This window comes from Halichoeres trimaculatus, unplaced genomic scaffold, assembly GCF_033239565.1.
Source record: "Halichoeres trimaculatus isolate MK-OKI-2021-1 unplaced genomic scaffold, fHalTri1.1 fHalTri1_scaffold_16, whole genome shotgun sequence".
Classification (NCBI taxonomy): Eukaryota; Metazoa; Chordata; class Actinopteri; order Labriformes; family Labridae; genus Halichoeres; species Halichoeres trimaculatus.
Genome location: NW_027437194.1, coordinates 18,460,337 through 18,474,452, shown reverse-complemented (window position 1 = coordinate 18,474,452; position 14,116 = coordinate 18,460,337). Strand labels below are relative to the sequence as shown.

Below are 14,116 nucleotides of genomic sequence, written 5' to 3'. Positions count from 1 at the left end.
AAGCACTTCGTGGTTCCTCTTATTCTGCAGAAAGCAGGGTGATTTGTTTTCATCACAAAAATTGACATTCAGGATATGTTGCTATCTGTCCCACAGGAAACTGCTCCATCACCACACAACCGAAAACAGCCCCATTTCCTCTGCTCCACAGCACGCCTAGACTAGAAACAGCCTTTCCCAGTGCACAAACAAAGCACAGGAAAAGATATATTAACATAAGCAACACAAAAAGCTGCAGTATTGAGTACATTTGAAGTGCAAATTGCTGCACACGGGCCTGCTTGCTAAGCAGCAGGCTAGCGAAACTTGGGGCAAAACGCACCCCTTGAGGAAACAGTGTGGCCCTGAGGTGAAATAATTCATCGCAATTCACCGTCTTAAAGGAGGTAGAAATCATTCATTTGCATTAAAACGCTGAAACAATCTTTCCAAAGGCAGTAGACAAACATGCAACGCCTCCTATCTGCAGAAGTCGCCGATAGCAAAACAGTGAGGGCTCGCCATAGAGAAACAAAACGAGAAGGCACAAACACGAAAATAAAGCTCACATGGAGCGTGTTACACTGGGTAAATGCAGCCGATAAAAAGCAAACCATGATGAGTTCAAAGCGCTTACCCTCTCTTAGACAAAGTGATGAAGTATAATCAGCGCTCGGTAGAAGCGGGACGGCGCGTTTTCGCTGTTTTTATCCCCGACCCTGGTGGTTTCAGAGTGGGTTTATCTCCCTGTGTTCTGCGTCACTCCGCCCATCAACCATCATCCACTTTGGGTGCGGCAAACTGGATTATCCGCGGCTCGCTATTGGCTAACATATGGCACGTGACAGAAGAAGGGCGAATGATTGGTGGAGGGGTTGTTAACCCGCCCCAGAAACAGGCTTTTCTACAAACATATATTTTAACATTATGCTAAAGCTCAGACCACAACACTGTAGGGCTGAATATTAGTTCTGGACGAAAAAAGGCATTTTTTTTACGGGTCACAGACTTTGCTGAAAAGTATCAAGAAGAAACTACAGAATAACTTAGAAACATCATTCACCTTATGTAAAGCAACATATATGTTAGATCTTAATGTAAATATTATGGTAGGCAAATTGCATTCTTGCTTGCCTTTTAACTGCTTTTCCTGTATTGCAGCCTTAAGCAATTTATGTACTTAAATGTAAGTTGTGCTTACTAACGAAATGCTTTTATCATAATCAAACTGTTTTTTAAATTAAACCAATTTTTTTTTAGTCAAGGTCTCTGTCGTTGTTTTTTAAGCTATACAAAAGTAAAAAGACACATTAATTATGTTGTATTTGCAGTATCCATTCATCTCCACTTCTCCAAAAAGAAAAGACACATTCCCATCGTAAATTGAATTATATAAAAACAGTAAAAGATTTTCATTTGTCAGCTTTTATAAGTGCATATCAGAAAAGATAGCACCTAATTCAAATTTCAGGAAAAAGAACAACAGATAGTTTAAAAAAAAAGGCAAAGTGAATCACAGATGATAATAAATGAGTACCTCGGCATAAATAAACTGATAAATTTGGACTTATATAGTGGAAGATGATTACAGATTTAGGAATAGAAGAAGTGAAAATTTCAATGGAACTAATTTCTGATTCAAGTGAAATACTAATTTCCCAAGCTTTTAAAAAACAATTTAATATAGTTGTTTGATAACAATTAAAAAGTGTCTGGCAAGACTTAGGAATCCATACAATGCACGTAACTGGCATGTAAAACAAAAAGCATATCAAATACTTACTGCACCACCTGGCTTCTAAAAAATCAGTTTGGGAGGTATAGTTGTTCTGTGTTTCACACCACAACTTTTTCCCATTTGTTTTTTCTTTTCACTGAAGATGCTGGATGGAAACCTGAACACTATGCTTTTGGCCAAGTGTGCAACAAGACTACCATATCTGGAATGAAATGTTATATTCTTCTATGAAAGTTAAATTACACTGTAGCATTAAGGAAGGAAGACTACACACAACATGCACACCATCATCTATATCTCTTGGTAACTGTGCAGAAAGACAAAGATTAAAATGTGTTTTTGGATATATTATATAACTAAATACAGTTTAACCTCCATGTAACCCATGTAGTCAAGTTAAATTGCTAAAGCACATTACTTTTTCTATAAATGTCCTCATGAATGCTTCTTGTGAGTTATTTTTTAAACCATCCTGATGCCTCTTAAAGTAAATAATATCATTTGTTGATTGTTGCCTCATGGTAAAATGAAAACATTGCAATGATCTAAGTAACTGTAAAAGCTCTAGTTGGCCGCTAGGGAGCGCAGCTCGATCATCTCAGTGAAAGTGAAAGTTTGGATTCCAGATGAAAACGATTCAATGTTCCTTCTGAAGGAAATTTTCAAATTTTGCTGACCCTTATGTTTCTTGTAGCACTTCAGAGATTTTCAGAGAGGCGGAAACACTTGTTTGGAAGTTATGCACCTGCGTGACAAAGGATCATTTAAAATGAGGATGACATGTGCAATACTCGCCTCTGGATGGCACTGTTTTGTCACAAATTTGGATTCCCATCAGTCAGATGAAGGTGAACAAAGTTTATAATCAAGCTCAGTAATATTGGCACAGGGAAATGTATGGGATAATGATAAAACAAGGTAAGATATATACCTGTTTTTGCTTTCACAGAAAGGGCAAAGCAGGAAGGAAGGAAACTTGAAAGAGAAGTGGCATTTATTAAAATAAGCCAAATGACTTAGATTTGTTAACATATTTGGTTTGGCAAAACACACACAATGGACCATTGTCTAAAAAAAAAAAACTTATTTAAAGGATTACAAATGACAGCTCTAAAACAGTGGAAGCATATGTTTAAGAATAACAGCAAATTTTGGAAGACATTTCAATGAAAATGTGACTATCAGGAGGTTTCTGATATTGTTGTTGGCAACATTTTACTTCTTTTGGGTCTATTTTTTAAACATAAGTCATAAAAGTGTGTAAGTACTCAAGTCATGAACTAGCATTTTTTCATTTTAATTTTTTAAACACTGGGGTTAACTTATACTATGTGCAGTTCTGCCCTCTGACTTTTGTTCGGTAAATCTTGCCTTCGTAAACACAGTCATATACACACACTATCCTCTTGACTGATTTCAGACCAGGGCTGGCCCTTCCACTGTTGTGAATAATTGTGGTCTGCCTTGTAGCATGGATACACACAGCAAGGGACTCTAAATATATCTGACTGCTGTTTCTGAAGAGCTCAGGCATGAAGATCATATATATATACTTACACTGGGAATCCACACCTAACTCTATTACTTTCGTATCCATTGTTTGTGTGTGACTTTTCATCCTGTTACATTAACATTTGCACATTAAAATGATATTTTTATCTTGAGCAGTATTCAAATAAGCTTCCCCGTGCTAAGTCAGTCCTTCCTCTTCGTACATGAGCAAATTAGACTTTGGATAATCAGTTTTGTGCATACATTTTCTATAAGAAATGAAAAGAATAAGGAAAGAAAACAGGAGACAATAAAAAAGGAGCTGAATGCAGCAAATTCATCGTAAAGACATCAGTTCAGTACATTAAATATATCTTCCAAAACGCAGATCTGCCTAAGTGGCTACAAATCATTTGAGCTCCAGTATTACGTTTGGGTTTCAGTTCACATTCCTCAGTCACCTGTTTTCTCTTAGCAGCACATGTCAAAGAGTGAGTGAAGATAAACCCAGCTGCTTTTCGTATTCATTTCAGGCAGCACTTAGCGTCCCCTTTTAACTCCAGCCAGCCTTCAACTCTAAGCTCTCAGATCACCAGAGGCCGAAATGAAAATAAACAATTTGTAGTATAGTCGATGATGCCTGGAAGTATTGAGATATTTATGAACGTTGCATAAATCTTCTCTAACAAAGGAAAGGGAAATTATAGACTTATTGCAGCTCAAGTAGGCAGGTAATTTCTCAACAGTTGTTATTCGGGAATCCCACAAAGCAGCCACAGAGGTAGACTACAGCACTATTCTATTTTCCACCAGCAGCAGCAATCTGTCTTTCACTCAAAGATGGTATTGTATTCGTCCAGCAGTGGCGTGGAAAGCCCCTCTCCCTCCTCCTCAGGCCGGCACAATGAGACAAGGGTCAGCCTGTCTTTCCTCACTGTGTTTTTGATTCACTTCTGCTTTAGGAAAATGTTGTGTAAACTTTGACCCCCTGTCGTGACCTTTGACACCCTCCAGTACCCCCAACATGTGACCCCTAAGCCAGTGTTAGAGGAAAGTTATTCTTCAACAGGACTGTAGCTAACTACAACACAGGTCATGGAGGTCATATTTCTGAAATTCATGAGTTGACAAGGTTTGAAATTTGAACAACTGCTCTTGTGGCTGGTACTGCAGTGAAGAAGTACATGAAGTAAGCTGAATTCAAGATTTAACACATAAATTCATGTAAGTATCGTAGTAAAGTTAATCACCAGTGTGCAGTGAAGCCTCACTTCACCACTCGTCCAACATGGTTTCTTTGGTTCAGTGGTGGCTTTTTCCTGGGTGGAAGAAGTTCACTTTCTACAAAAATATCTTTGCCACAATGAAAAAATACTTCATAACAAGACAAAGACAACCATTCAAAATTAAAGATAGTGTTTCTGTTTCAAAGGCCTAACATTTGACTTCAATTTCTATGCTTGTTAAGAAGTAGAGATCAACAACTTATCTTGTGTTTGAAGGATGCTTTGGGTCATCCATAATTATCCATCACAAATTCCTTATTTTTGTTAGTTTGAATTACCAACCAAGTCAAAGTATTTCATGGTGGCCCTGTATCCTTCTGAAAGGCTGTTGGGTGTAAGGGTTATTGAATTCCTGGGGTCATTCTGCCGCCATGGCTTTTAAGATCATAAGAAAAAAAAAAATCCCGTTTGAAGCTCCTTCAAGACTTTGAAAGAATATGTTTTAGTCTCTCAAGTAGTCATAGTGGTACATGAGTAAATTGATCATGAGGTTTCATACCAATGCTTCAAAGTGTACTTTTACAATTTAGATATGTAGTTGCCCTAAGCACTACTTGCTACACACTAGTTTGCTAGCTTAAGAGGCAACTAGCGTTTGCTATGAGGACCAAAGCAGAATTAATGGCTTTTATAATTCAGATAACACATTTACCTGTTTTCTAAACTTATCTCCAATTTCTCTGACACTATTAAAGTGATAAAAAATAAATACATTTCAGTCTGTTGTGAAAACAGGCCATACTGCAAGATACATTTTTTTTGCCCAACGTGAACAATAAGTACTGCTCTAAGTACGCAGGGTTTCTACGTCCTACTTGCACAGTTTTAAGTAACTAAATGTTAAAAAAAGAAGTATAAAGATACTTGCTTCTTCATGTAATTCAGATAATAAGCAACCTTTAGCATTTCTCGCTACCAACTAGCTTCAGTGGTGGCTATAGCGTATTCTATTCTATTATCATATACTTTAAATACTTTTTTCTTTACAAGAACCTAGCTGTCATAAATATACTTTTTGAATAATTTATTCTTTCTCTGACACTATTAAAGTGATTAATAAATCAAAATTTAACATATTTTTGAATTACCAGTGCCACTTACTGCTGTAAGTGTACACAATTATTGGCCCAATCTAAACAACAAGTAGCCTACTAATAAGTCCTAAAGTTACTTGCTTCTAAGGGTACCTCAACAATTCAGACATGTAGTTGCCTTTGGCACTTTGTTACACAAAAGTTTGCCAAAGTGGTGTAAGGATATTCGATAATGAACAAAATATGATGGCTTTTTGAAATGAAGGTACATTTGTTTTCACCTTTTCTGGTGATACTTGAACATGAAGTATCACCACTATCACCAGTTTAGTCCGTTATGGTAAATTTATACATTTTTTTAAGCTAAATGTGGATAACATCTGCCAAAATTACTTCTGATTACTTTGTCCTATTTGTATGATTTTAATTAAAAGTAACACCTTAATATATGATTTCCATTAGATTAAGTTTTCTAGGTTTTGTTAAATTTCTACTATCTTCAGGCGGTGTATACTGAAGTGAAAGCTGTGAATAATCCTTCCTCCTCTGTCTCTATCTCCACCACCACCGCCTCCCCCTGCAGGCTGCTCCCTCCCCCTGTCTGTTGATATCACAGCCCGGAGAGGTTTGAATCCAGTCTCTGGCCCCAGCCGCCATGCTGAGCTGAGAGAGAGCCACTATCCAAACTTTATCACGCTGCTTCTCCTGCTACAACGTCTCCCCATCTCCAGTCACACCGGGACAGAGAGGAAATCTCCCTAACGGTGAGTAGAGCACACGGTATAACTGTGGCGCATTATGAAATTGGCGCTGTTTTGCTGTTCGTACTTTCTTGCGAAGTATTTTCAGCCTGTGTGTCCCTGCTTATCGTATTCATGCGTGCTGTCGCGGACTTCAGGCTCAGCTGCACTTGTTGCAGCGTTGCTTCAACCCCCACTGAGCCACGAAAGGGGAAAACCCCTTCATAACATTATTTCAAGCGCATACCTGACGCATTTAACTTTTCTTGATGTTTCCCGCGTTTCAGCGTACCAAACACTTTCACGCGACGTTTTCCAGTCGAATTGCAAAGAAAAAACTCCGCATAGACTCTTCTGCGGACGACTGCTCCCCTGTGAGTCTTCCGTCTGTCCTTGAAGCGCGAAATAACTCTTGAATGTAATATTACTCGTCACCAGCCGTGCTCACACCAATCTTTTTAAAGATTAAACTCCCCTTGCACTTTCAAAATGGCATTCTGGCACCCAGGGGTCATTCAGGGGTTTCTACCCTTGGCATGCATAAATCAAGGGTGCTCTTTCACTGCAACAACAAAAGCTTTTTATTGACACGTTACCACAGTTTATATGAAGGCCGGTCTGAGCATCCAGACCTGCAGCCTGCTCTGTTATATCTCTATGGGTGTGTTATGCAGTTTTTCAGCCTGAGGAGCAAGTTGTACTGAGACAGGATGGAAGTGCAGTGCAGCTGGGGCTCATCAGAGGATGCTCGTAAAGCTTTCACCTGCCTGTATGTCTTGTCTAAGTTTGTCTTGTGTGGACCAAAGGGAGTAATAAGGAGTTACAGAGTCTCAACCTTTGGCCTCTGGCCTGCCTATCTGAACTTCTGTGTCTGTGTGTGACTGTCCTGGCTCTGTGAAGTATAATTCAAAACACAATATAATCATAGAGGTTCTTCTCTTGGCCTTCTTCAGATGTGTGAGCGACAGCAGCCTTCAGAAACACAAGAAGAAAACTGTAGCTGTGTTTCAAATCGTGTGAAAAAGGTCAAAAAGTTTAATGTGCAGCACTGGACACTTTTCCCCCTCAAAGCAAAGGTTGTCAACCTGGCTACCTGGCTACGTAGGCTGGAACGGATGAAAAAAATGATAATAGTCACAGTTGATGAAAAGCAGAACACTTAGTAAGTACATAGTGCACACAGTATACTTCATGCAAGTGTACTAACAAAAGCATCTGATTTGAGCCAGAACAGTAGTTTAAACAAAGTGCCAATAGTTTGATGAACGGCTGGTACTTTTAACATTGAATTCACTTTTTAGATGAAGGTATGGAATAACTGCATTTCCCACAGTCCTATGCTGCCTCAAATCGGATACTTCTGTAAGTTTACTTAAATGAGTTACACAGTGGACACTATGTACATACTAGTGCAGTTTTTACAACATGGAGTTATACCAAATGAAACACTGCAGCTGTGCATTTACTGGAAATGACAATCTTATTTCACAACCGTTCACAGAGGATCTTCTGCCATTCATTCATTGCAACATTGTTGCTACATCATTTGATCTGTTCTTGCCTTTTACGCTGCATAGCCAAGATGACAACCATTGAGAATGACAAGTGTCCAACCTTCCGCACTCAACTTTTTGACTGTTTTGAGTGCGCCAGCTGAGTAATTAAAGGACACTATATTTTCCTTACTGTCAGTATAAATGCACTGATGCACTCAAAATAGTACAATGAGGACAGAAGTACAAGTTTGACACAGTCAACTTTAAACTTTATAATTTTTTAACCTGAGGGCAAACTTTTCTTGTAGTCAAGCACACAGAGTACTTTATGTGGTGTGTCAGAAAAATCATAGAAAAAAAGAAGCTTGGTGAAACTCCTCTGTTTATTTTTTTACTGCTATTTCAAGAAAATGATCTGGAGATTATTCAGCAATAAGAAGTACAGCGTTAGATTTTCCATAATGCCCTTTAATGCATCATATATGTTGGCAAGTTCATTGATGGATGAAAGGTTAAATGCCTTAGTGGAATCTCTGAACACGCCACCCATTTGGTTTCTCCCCAAACACAGCTGAAGTGTTTTCTAAATCTGTTTTCCAGAGTTTCATTAGTGACATTAACCGCCCTGCCTCAGCCTTCGCTTCACTCAGCACTCCACCAAAATGCCCATGCTGTGACATCTCTTCCCTGGCGGCCTCAATAAGTCATTCTTCTGCCTCATCGAGTTTGATTCAACAGGTCCTTGGCTGGGTCATACTAAGTGCGGGGGGCGGCCACTCTGGTCATGTCAATATGATGGGCTGGCTGGCGCTTCAGCGTCACCCGGGCAGGCCAGAATCATGTCAGTCAAAAGCCTCAGGGGGCCTGGAGAACTGGCCTGAACAGGATATTGCTATGTGATCATTCACCAGCAGTGGACAAATCATTAAACTACAGGCTGCGTGCCGCTGAGCCCCTGACTTTCCCTCAGGTTAGAGGTTGCGTTTGCATTGTTAAGTGGTCGTTTCTTCTTCTTGGTCCTGGAGTCGCTGTAAAAAAGTTCTTCACAGAAGATTTATCTCTGTCTTAGAAAGAAGAATGGGTAACTTTCAAATTTGAGGCCTCTGGATATCCAACTTTTATCTTTTTTTTTTTTAACTGTAGCGAAACCCATGAACACATGCAGACTGTCAGGGCCTTCCCATTTTGGTAATCCTAATTAGTCTATTCATAGCACGTCTGATTTGTTTTTAGTGATATCAGCTGGGAAACTGGACTGTCTTTGAGTCCCTCTTTGTCTTCTTCCCACAGTCATTGGAACCACAGGATTCACATGAGCTAGATAAAATTAGACTGACTGTCCTGCCTGTTAAAGTTAACCACACAGAAGCACGCAAGCTAGTCTTTAGAGTCCTCTTTTTCCTCATCAATAATCAATTTGAAATTAGATGGAAATGGGAGTTCAGTCTGGAGCTTCTTGGCTGAAAGGGGGCTTTGTTTTCAACTTGAACTTTGTGCAGAAATGGCTCTTTTTCTGGACGTCAGGGGTTATTTACTTGGATGCCTTGTTTTGAATCCAGAACAAGCCTGGGCTGTTTGTCAAATTTGTTGCTTGTAAAAAGTAAGAGTGTTGAAATGTTTTTTTTTTTCTGGAAGGTAGCCAGTGTTGCATACACCCTGCGTCTCTAAATCCAAATGCAATCATTCACCCACCTTAAAGGAGACCCCATTTTACAGGACTTCAAGTCTCTTTACATGCCTACAGAGAGCGACTGTCACGTAATTGAATGAACTCTTAATGGATTTGAGGGTAACCATTCATGAACCATCAGCCGCTCTCCCCTCATCGCCCCTCTGCTGAGTTTGGTCGTCAGCTCGCTTTGGGGCAAAGAAAGTTGAATTACCTGCAAATTGTCCTGGCTGGGGGGCTGTGACTCCTGCTGTGAGGTCACTGTAAAGGGTGCCACTTTTTCCACATGCACACAACGCCTGCTTATTGTTTTCCACCGCTCATTAGTAATCCAATCATGGGGAATCTCCTGGCGGTCAAGTCAGCAAACGAGTCACCCTCACTTTAATTCAGAATCAAACCAACAACAGGGGACAAAATCCATCACTCTACATCGATTGTGGCTCATGTAAAGGTGCCTCCTGCTTACTTTGGCTAGCCTGCAAAGACACAAACATGCCTACAAGCTGCAGTGTGCACGGAGGAAGCAGGAACAAGGTGACCCAGAAACAAGAATTCATATATTAACAAAATACATACAGACCATGAAACATAAAGACATCATAAGTAGGAAAAGGTAATCTATGAATAAGTCCTACAGACAGTGGAGGTCGAGGTGATGTTGGGTAATTAATTGTCCTACCACAGTCCCTTAAAGAAATCATCGAACAGAGAATTACTCATCAATTTAACAAATAACCAATATTCTTTATTATTTTAAAATTTGAAATGTGAGTCAAATGTGTGTCATTATTGTGATACACACACCCACCACTAGTAGGGGCTGTGGCTCCTGTTAGTGGCCAATGCCATAATGCTTTATACTCAGATACTGACAAACATAGATGAAAATTCATCTTATGACATGACACAATTTGGCAATATTTTTGATCTAGAAAAAGAAGTTATAGTTCTTTTAAGGCTACCTCAGGTTACATTGTCATATTTCTACATGACCTCAACAATGTGTGACCAACACAGGCTTGTTAAGGTAAACCTGTGAGGACAGAAGGCTGATGATGCTAGCTCTGCCAGTGTTAGCCACACTTGGCAGACCGATTTCACATAATTAACCTTACTTTGGGGTCCTATGTTAAGCTGTGTTGAACTAAAAGGGTTTTTCAATATTGTGGATGCTCCAAGGAATACCATCTCAGGAGAGGATCCACATCACCATAGTTAGTGTAGTCCCTGCAGTTAAAGCTTGTAGCAAAGATGTTGCTGATGTTTACTTCATCATTTGTTTGCTTGTTTTTTTTGATAGTTATTTTCCAGGCCTTTTTGCCTTTAATCGAGGCAAGAGTGAGGCGTGACATGCGGAAGTGACCACAGGCTTGATCTGAATCTAGGCCACTTGCCTGGGGGCTAACCTCATGAGGTGTACCCATGGACTGTGTGATATATGGACATAGTCTCCCTGATGTCACTCATCTGTTCCTGACATGGACCGCTAAATAAGGCTCTAGTTCTCATCGTGTCGTAAAACGGCGATACCTCCGCTGCAGAGCCACAGCTGGATACAAGGCGCTCGCCACTTAGTGTATCAGTCCGCTCGCGGCGTGCCAGTTATAAACAAATGCAGGTAGTCTGCCAGGACGAAGAGACACGATGAGAACTAGAGCCTTATTTAGCGGTGTTTTTGTGTGAAAGGAACGCGCTGAAAATTCTCTAAATAAAGCGTGAATGCAGACCGATATCAGATTTTTTCGGTGGGAGTCCGTTTATTTGTGTTTTTGGTCAAGTAAAAATGGCCTTGTCTGAGTGCAGAGGAAACCAGCAGAGGAGCGGGGAGGGGGTGTTTGGTGCGTGCGCCCTGGGCTTCTGCTACACAAAAACACTGCTGTAGGGGTAATTTCTGCCCTAAAACTTGTGATAGGACCCAACTTGTTCCATCCCGGAGTATCACTTTAATATGGGTCCTGTGTCTTGGTGGACAGTCAAGCAAACCCTGCACTGGTTAAATTTTTTGGGTCTACCACTTGACTTTTTTGTTCCATCACCCTAAGGATTTTTTTTTTTAAATTCAAAATGACTGTCCTACTGTGCCTGACCTCACCATGGCGTGTTGCGAGCCTTGCTTATGCGGCTTAACAATCTGACCAAGTTCACCGATAGAAAGCTTTTTTGCCGCTGTCATCAGGAGATCATGACAATGTGAACACCTGACAGGAAATGACATTGAATCCACATTTTTGGACACATTTTTGCTCTTTAAATGCTGTGATCTTTAACTTTTGATCTGCTGATGAACAGCCTATTTCAGTTTAATTCTTGTTTGCGGTAACTCGCTAATTAATTTTTTTGTTTCACTCCCATGTCTTCTTGTTGCATTTTGAAACTCTACGTAGAACCTTATTAAGATCCAACTGCAAAATTTGTGCAGTTTTTCAACTTGTCTTCAAATTTTGATGAGGAGTGTATGTTTGATCTCTACCTTCCTTGTGTGGGTGTTTTCTAAAGATGATGGATGTGTTCGGCTTCTATTCCATGTCATGCTTTTAGGAAACAAGGTGGGTAAGTGTGACGTACGACTTGCAGCCGCCTCATTGTTTCGGTCCTGCAGGAGTCAAAGGGTGCAGGTCAGAGGTTAGTTCGCACTGCTCTGATGTGGAGGTGTACGGTGCGGGCTCTAAGAAACGGACATCTGGGGCCACAACCCCCCAGCTCTGTCTCGAACACACAACACAAACCTCCCCCTGCCACACCCCAGGAGAACCCCCACACCCTCAGGCTGGAATAATTTCCTATTGGCTGCAGGAGGAGCAGCATCTGGCTGTGTATAAACCGCAGACAGTGGCATGTGTCGGCACTTTATGCGTTACTGGCCATGCATAATGCATCGCCGCATTCCAGAGATGTCTCAGCAAAATTGTCTCATGATTGAATAGTGGATGAAATCACTGGATGTTAAGCTTGGTTTCCTGTTTTTCTTTTCTTCATGTGTTGAGTAACAATAAAGGTGAAGAAAAGTCCACGCCCTGTTTGACTTTATTGCTTTTTTTGCTTTCAAGCAGAACGTTTTGTTTTGAAGTGCTGGCAATAACTGCTTTTATGAAAACTGTACAGGAAATCCATCAAGATTCCCGAGATGCTGCACCCGTTTCTATTCTCTGCTGAGAGTGCAGGAAGCGTACCGATGCTCTGCTGCAGTGCTGATATTGACAGCTTACTTGATGTTTTGAAAAGGTTCCCAGCGTTGTGTGGCTGAGGGCAGGGAGCTGGAAGAGAATGGAGCGTGGAGTCAAACTACATACAGTACATTCTGTTACTGTGCAGGGATATCACTGTGTGACACAGCTGAGCAGAGACGGTGCTCTCAGTATTTTGTAACTTTTATCTTCAATAAAACGTATGAGTGATTACATGCTATCGGATGACAGTTTTGAATAGCAGGAACTTTATTTACAGTCAGCAGATTTAATCAATTTTCTGCCATCTGCTTGCCCTTGAATTTGTTTAGTGTTTGCATGGTGAGAAATAAGACCCAGTGTGTTGATCTATTGCCTGAGGCTGTGAACTGTCTCTGTGTTTAAGTGTCTGTGAATATATATCTGTGTTTGTTGCTTGTGTCGAAGCCGCAGCTGTTTTACAAACAAATTGTTCCTTCACAAAGGTTTGAAAATGTTCTGGAGCTATAAATGTCCCAGTTTTTTTAAGTGGCAAATTATATCCCAAAAGCTGATAGGTCAACAGTTAAGAAAGCACTCAGAGCTTGGTTCGGAATAGTGCAGCTTTGGTGTACACTAAACCTGTGTGAATAAGCAAATGGCTAATTACACCAATAATGGCACTGCTAAATAAATAGCATTTTTGTGCACAAGTCTAGTCTGCATACGTTAGAGTTAGATAGAGATATGCCTCTTTGTATGCAAGAGCTTAGGTGCAAAGAATATCTAATTTGCAAACACTGGTGTGAACATACTTGAGCAGCGGGAGTCCAGTTTTTTTGGTCTGCAGTGGTAATTGCCCTGGTGTATTAATCTTGCTCTATTTCACTTCTGAATGTCCCAAAATACAAATTTTAATATTTTCTTTTGAATTAAGCCATCTGTGGCTCAAACCACGCACATAACGAATGGTTTGTTTTGTATGTGTGTATTTTTAATCTGCTTTGTGGCTTAATTGTGGAAGTAAGCTGGATAAAGACTCCAAAATTTGTATCGCATCTGTCATGAATCGACTCCAAAACCAAGCAGTAAGGACATTGCCTCTTCATTTAGCTCATCATTTTGGCTTCATGGATAGAAATTAGACGGAACAGACAACAGTCAGAATGATGAACGCAGCAGAGAGCGAAGATGCTAACAGCTCATCTCTGTCACAAATCATGAGCAAACTGCATGTAGATGCAGGACTCTGTGGGAGTTTTATCACCAGAACTATTTGCTTTGTGAGTTAGACCCCGAGATGGAGTGAATAGCAGGGGCAATTATGGGTGCAATTCCTGGTGCAATTCACAATTATTAGTGAAAACAATTTAAAATAGTAAATGTCAACAAGTACTATTTGTATAAGTGCATTTGTATCAGAGGTGTCCCAGTCGGATATCGGTCCGATATCAGCAAAAAAACAAGTATTGGTATCGTATCGGAATGCATCTAAAATCTCAGATATAAGCAATTTCTGTTACCCATTGGTTAATAA

At 40.2% G+C, this 14,116-nt stretch overlaps 2 protein-coding genes across 15 annotated transcripts in view; one reads left to right on the top strand and one right to left on the bottom strand.

Annotated features, from left to right (window-relative positions):
• add1 (adducin 1 (alpha)) overlaps window positions 1-782 on the bottom strand; it is a 35,050-nt gene extending 34,268 nt beyond the window's left edge. For 3 of the 9 annotated variants that reach the window (XM_074691096.1, XM_074691102.1, XM_074691103.1), the window contains exon 1: window positions 617-781. The gene's annotated coding sequence lies outside the window, so the exon portion shown is untranslated. Of the gene's footprint in view, window positions 1-616 lie in introns of all 9 variants that reach the window. The other 6 variants (XM_074691100.1, XM_074691101.1, XM_074691097.1 and 3 more) reach the window with 4 other exon arrangements.
• A 5,328-nt stretch (window positions 783-6,110) lies between these two features.
• The window catches only part of sema4d (sema domain, immunoglobulin domain (Ig), transmembrane domain (TM) and short cytoplasmic domain, (semaphorin) 4D), a 55,734-nt gene continuing 47,728 nt past the window's right edge, over window positions 6,111-14,116 (top strand). For 3 of the 6 annotated variants that reach the window (XM_074690122.1, XM_074690121.1, XM_074690123.1), the window contains exon 1: window positions 6,111-6,292. The gene's annotated coding sequence lies outside the window, so the exon portion shown is untranslated. The remainder of the gene's footprint in view (window positions 6,293-14,116) is intronic. The other 3 variants (XM_074690117.1, XM_074690119.1, XM_074690124.1) reach the window with 2 other exon arrangements.